The following is a 6,835-nucleotide window of genomic DNA, read 5'->3' as shown; positions in this document are numbered from 1 at the left end:
TGTGAAAGGCATAGTGAGGGCAGTGTACATTTTAGCCTATAACCTTAAATGTGTAACCTCAATTGGTATGAGACCAATTTGAGGTGAAACTAGGCACAAAATGTGCCAACTTTCATTGAGAAACCATACCAAAATTCTGCTTGCAAGGTGACCTAAAAAAATGACCAATTCGGATTAGGTGCAATTAGGACCTGAAAAATGACCAATTGGGCAGCAGTGAGTGTTTAGGCCATAACTCACTCAAACCAGGTCCAATTGACCTGAAATTTTGACCAAGAATAGTTAAGACCCATACCTACAAGTCTTATGAAGACACCAAAGCCCAGAAATGACCATAAGCAAGTCAAAAAGCTTGCACAAGTTCGGGTCCAAAAACTGGCCGAACCAGAATTGACCAATTTGACCTAAAATTGACCTAAAATGGTACCATTTGACCAGCAATAGTATAATGACCATAACTCGGTCTACTTAACTCAGATTGATCTGAAATTTTGCACCGCGGTCCATAAGACCTAGATCTACAAGTTTGTATTTTCGACCGAGACCCGAAAACCGAGGGAACTAGGTCGTCCGGTTAGGTCAAACCAGTGTCCCGAAATCCAGCAATTTGCATTAAAATGCACTAAGCAAGGAAATGACTTTGGTAAAACATACCAAACCTAAAACCCTATCGAATGTGACATATTAACGACACTAAAACCTAATTTACCTAAAACGCAACGAGGGTCGGTATATTAGGTGATTAAGTGAAAAATTGAGTTCAGTGCATTATTTACCAAACATTATCGTTAGAGACAATTTAATTTAGTACTGAAACACTTCAAATTGTGTTTCTCCACTAAAGACTCAGAAAGAGAAGGAAACACCGAGTCCGGACCGGAGACATCATCAGATGTTTGTGCACAACGAATATTTCTTTTGAATTTTTCAATTGAAATAAATATTGACTATTTGTACATTATTGTTTTAAATTGTGGAAATGTCTTTGAATGGGTATTTATTGCTTGAAAAGCATTGTAAATGATTTGAAACTGTGAGAAATTGTTTGAATGATATTGATGGATACTTATTGCTTAAAAGCATTGTAAATGGTTTGAAATTGTGGGAAAATTAGTTTAGTGTGATTTGTGAAAATCGAAGTTAATTATGAATTGTGTTGCCATTTTGTGAATGAAATTATGACTTTGGAAATTTATTGGATTCTCACGAATCATTTGAATAAAATGTTTGGAATTGATTTTGTGTTCACACTTAGCATGACAGTATCGTATCATTCCTTCTCCAATTATGGGGTTGTGATCGTTTATTTTCCTTCTCCATTTATGGAGTCGTGATCGTTTATTTTTCTCCCTCTCTGGTTTACTAGTTGAGGTGATCGGATGAGTACTCATTATATAGCTAGCTCCCCTTCCTCATGGATTTCGATTAGTGAGGTTGTGATTGCTTTGTCGTGGTGTACAACGCGGCATTGATCGGAAATTTGTGTCATGATTTAAGTAGGGGTGTTACATCTCCCCCCCTTAAAATAAATTTCGTCTCGAAATTTTACCCAATAGCCATCTTACAATAGTCATACGTTTATTTTCTCCTTTCTATACGATCGTATAATCTTCTTTTCCTCAAATTTGTATAAGACTTTTAACAATCTAATACAACGTTTAATTTGTTTGGATAACACCAATCTCTTCTTACTATTGTGCTGTCTAATATTTCGGTTCATGTTCCTTCTTGAATGACCCATTCGGTCATGTTAGAATCATTTATCTAGTCATTGGTCCTCTGACCATTCTAATCCATAGTCTTCCTCACATTCGTAACATTTCTTTGTTATATCTGAACCAACTGTTTGAATTTTTTTTTACTTCCATAACTCTTTTTATCTGTCAATATTCTATAACTTACTTCCTTTTGTACTGAACTATAACCTTTCGATATTCTAACTTTTGAGTTTTAGATCCTTAAGTAGGATTTCCAAACTTATTTTTAACAATTAAATTCTGTCCTGGCATAACTATACCAAAACAGACGCCGTTGGCAACTATTTTCATCTAGGTGTACTATCGGGTAGTACGTAGCTCTACACAATAATCTCAAGTTAGTACTGTAATCTGCAGGTTATAGTATAAACATCATGAACATTGCATAGTTACTACGATACATCCCAATAGATCAAATTTTCTGATATTTTATCTTTTTCGAATTTACTGATATCCGAAACTTATTATGATTACAATATTCATTAATAATTGCTAACAGTAACATCTTTGCCCTCATTTAGAGCAAGTCTATTACCACAACTTACTTTTACTTCCTCTTGCCTTACATTAAATAGGCTTGCCGTTTAGCTTTATAATTTATGGTGTGTTAGAAAATACTTGTCGTCGATAAACTCTTTCAAAACTAATTTCACTTATTATCACAATCCTTATCCTAAAGGACTAATCACTAATGCATCAAAATTTATTCCCCTGTAAAGGAATAACAATAGAACATATAGTTCTAACACTAACATAAAAGCATGCAGACCCCAGGTCGAACAATACATATATATATCTTAGTTACTATTTGAGAAAGTACCAGCAATAATATCAAAAGTCTAAGCCTCTTCTCTTTGCCGTATAGCGTATACTCCAGCTGGAGCATCACCCTATTCTGGCTGATTCACAGTACTCTGACTTCTAGGTGTATTACCCCTACCTCTACCTCTGCCTCTACTAACTGATGGTGAACTCTTTGGGGTAGAAACTTGGGTTGATCCCTTTGGTGTAGTAAATGATCTAGAACGACATGGATTTACACAATCCCTAGCAAAATGACCAGTCTCTCCACAATTAAAACATACTCGTACGGCTCTATAACATACCCCACTATGTGGTTTACCACAAGTTTCACAAAGTCGATCTGACAGCGCATTCCTAGGTTTCTATTGAGTTTGCTGATCGGATCGGGGTGGTTTTGTCCAAAAGATCTATCTCTAATGGACTTCTTACCACCTCTGCTGTGTCCCCCATAGTTCTTCCTCTTTCCAGTAGGACCACTGGAACTCTGTTCTACTGATTTTCCCTCTTTCTCTGTCTTCTCTGATTTCTTTTTCTCAGGAGCAGCTTCAGACTAAATTCTTTCCAACTCTAGGGGTTGAGAAACAAGTTTAGAGAAGTTAGTATGTTTGAATCCGACTATTTGTAATCTGATACTGGGCTTTAAGCCGGTTTCAAATCTCTTACATCTCTCCCTGCTGGTAGCAAGTAGACTTACTGCATAATGGCTTAGGCGGGAAAATTCTCTTTCATACTCAGCCACTGATCTGCTCCCCTATTTTAGACTTAGGAACTCTTGCAGCTCCTGGTCTACATAAGCATCAGGGACATATTTTTGTCTGAATTCCCTGAGAAAGTTATTCCATGTTAGCACTGCAGGTTCTACTAGACTGTGGGGAATGATTTTCCACCAGTCATAAGCATCCCCCTGTAGCAAAGATACTAAGTATTGAAATCTGAGCTCCTCTATGCAGTGTAGTTTCTTGAATACCTTATCCATCCTCTCTAACCACTGTTCTGCCTCTAGAGGATCTACTGTCCCCTTGAACTCTGTAGCCCCATATTTCATCAATTTGTCATACTGTCTAGCAGAAGACTGTGGTTGTACCATCGTGTCCAGATTGGGACTTGAGTAGGCACATTACCACCATTTGTTGGAACATTGCAGCCATCTCACGAGCAAATGAGCAGAAATCAGATGCTGCCGGTGTCTTTGAACCATCGACATTGTGTAGGGTCAGCATCCCTTATACTCAGCCTCTATCGATTGATCGATCAACGATCACTCTCTTCCATAGTCAATTCGAGGATCTTAGACCTCCCGAACAATTAACACAAGGAGATTTTTTCCCGTTAGTGCACATTTATAATGTAATGTACTGTATGTATCAAACAATGACATTGAGCAGTTGTCCTATGAAGAAAGAGTATTCAAATTACAGGTGAAAATAGAATTTAAAAACTAGCTCTGATACCACTAAAACATGTCACACCCTACCCCTCTGTAAGGCATAACATGATCCCGTAGTATACCTAATGAATTACCAACTTTGTCTACTAATAACCCATTAAATACACTACAAGGGATTTTAAAACTTTTCTTACTTCTTTTTACAGTGGTGAGCACTATTTACAGGTGTTAAAAAAAAATTTTTTTTTTTTTTTGAACTTAAGTGAAAGAGATAACACATTTGAATTATTAGGAATTTCTGTAAAAATTTTGGCGGAGTGCCCTCTATATTTTGAATAAAACAGTTCTTCAGAAAACTTGTAAAAGCACTTCAAATATATTCCTCAATCTCAAACTACAACATAATTCAACACAATATATTTTTCAACTCAAATCCACAATAATTTTTCAAAGACTGAGATAAAAGAAATACAGTATAAATTTTACAAGCCAAAATAACTCATAATTTATTTTACAACTTCAATGTACAATTTTAATTTACAACTGCTCAAAACCAAGAACAATATATACATACAGTGAACATACATTACAGTACAAAATGCAAAATGTGGTATACTCAATATACCCGATGATTTCTCGCTGAATGTACTAGTAGCCTAGTCTGCAGCCTTGTCAATCTGTCTACCTGCGACAGGAATGAAAAGCTATCGCTGAGACAATGTCTCAGTGGTGCACAACATTAACCAAATACAACTTTAAATCACAATTCATAAATCATATAAATGATGGATACATAAAATCATAGTTAAATTCAAGACAATGAATGTCATAAGGAATTTAACACAATATCACATTAAATCTTGGTAATCAAAACATAGTTAAATTCAAAAGACAGTGAATGTCTATAAGAATTTAAACTCCATTTCATAATATCACAATAAATCTCAATAGTCAAAATATGGTTAAATTCAAAAGACAGTGAATGTCAATAAGAATTTAAACTCCATTTCACAAATTATAAATCGCATAATAACACAATTTAGTCGAATAATTTAAGAATACAGTGTTGCCAATTCATTCACAACTTAAGCCATGACACAAAATTTCCAATCAATGCCTCGTTGTACACCACGACAAAGCAATCACAACCCCACTAATCGAAATCAATGAGGAAGGGAGCTAGCTATATAATGAGTACTCATCCGATCACCTCAACTGGTAAACCAGAGAGGGAGAAAAATAAACGATCACGACTCCATAAATGAAGAAGGAAAACAAACGATCACAAACCCATAAATGGAGAAGGAATGGTATGATACTGTCATGCTAAGTATGAACACAAAATCAATTCCGAACATTTTATTCAAATGATTCGTGAGAATCCAATAAATTTCCAAAGTCATAATTTCATTCACAAAATGGCAACACAATTCATAATTAACTTCAATTTTCACAAATCACACTAAATCAATTTTTTTCCACAGTTTCAAACCATTTACAATGCTTTTCAAGCAATAAGTATCCATTCAAACACATTTCCATAATTGAAAACAATAATATACAAATAGTCATAATTTATTTCAATTGAAAAATTCAAAAGAAATAACTGTTGTGCACAAACCTCTGATAACTGTCTCCTGGCCTTGACTCAGTGTTTCCTTCCCTTTCCCTGAGTCTTTGCTAACTGAGAAACACAATTTGAAGTGTTTCAGTACTCATTTAAACTGTCTCTAACGATAATACTTGATAATTAATTCACTGAATTCTATTATTTCCTTAGTCAACCTAATATGTCGACCCTCGATGCATTCTAGGTAAATTAGGTTTTAATGTTACTAACATGTCACATTCGATAGCCTTTTAGGGTTGGTACATATTACCAAGTTCATTTCCATGTATCTTGCATTTTCTTGCAATTTGCTGGATTCTGGGATACTAGTTTGACCTAGCCGGACGACCTAGTTCCCTCGGTTTTTGAGTTTCGGTCAAAACTACAAACTTGTAGATCTATGTCTTATTACACGCTGGGCAAAATTTCAGGTTATTCTGAGTTATGTAGACCAATTTATAGTCATTTTACTATTGCTGGTCAAAGTGCATCACAATTGGTCACTTTAGGTCATTTTAGGTCAATTTTGGTTCGGCCAATTTTTGGACCCAAACTTGTGCAAGCTGTTTGACTTGCTTATAGTCATTTCTGGGCTTTGGTGTCTTCATAAGACTTGTAGATATAGGTCTTAACTATTCATGGTCAAAATTTCAGGTCAATTTGACCTGTTTTGAGTGAGTTATGGCCAAAATACTAACTGCTGCCCAAATGGTCAATTTTCAGGCCTTATTTGCACTTATCCGGATTTGGTCACTTTTCAAGTTACCTTACAAGCAGAATTTTGGTAAGTTTTCTTCATGAAAGTTGGCACATTTTGTGCCTAGTTTCACCTCCAATTGGTCTCATACCAATTGGAGCCACACTCTTAAGGTTCTAGGCCCAAAACACAAACTGCCCTATTGCATTTTGTTCATACTCATCAAATATCACTTTTAACACCTACCAAACTCCACATTCATGCCCATTTCTGGTTTGTACCATAACCTAAACATATTTTACCACATATTGTTGATCATTTTGGCAGCTTACAATCACATTAAATATGCACATTATAGTCCAGAATTTACCAACTTCAATTTACACACAATTTAACTACATAACAAGCTCATTTACATGCCTAAAATCAAACCCTTGTACACATATACAATCTGCCATAACAAACACCATACTTCAACTATGTAATTTCATAAACCAACCCATGAAATAACATTTTTTTGGTTCACAATGCAAGCTTCCAATTCATACATCACACTCCACTAATTTCCAAGCTTCCAAATT

This window comes from Hevea brasiliensis, chromosome 15 (assembly GCF_030052815.1).
Source record: "Hevea brasiliensis isolate MT/VB/25A 57/8 chromosome 15, ASM3005281v1, whole genome shotgun sequence".
Taxonomy (NCBI): domain Eukaryota; kingdom Viridiplantae; phylum Streptophyta; class Magnoliopsida; order Malpighiales; family Euphorbiaceae; genus Hevea; species Hevea brasiliensis.
This window is presented reverse-complemented; position numbering follows the sequence as displayed.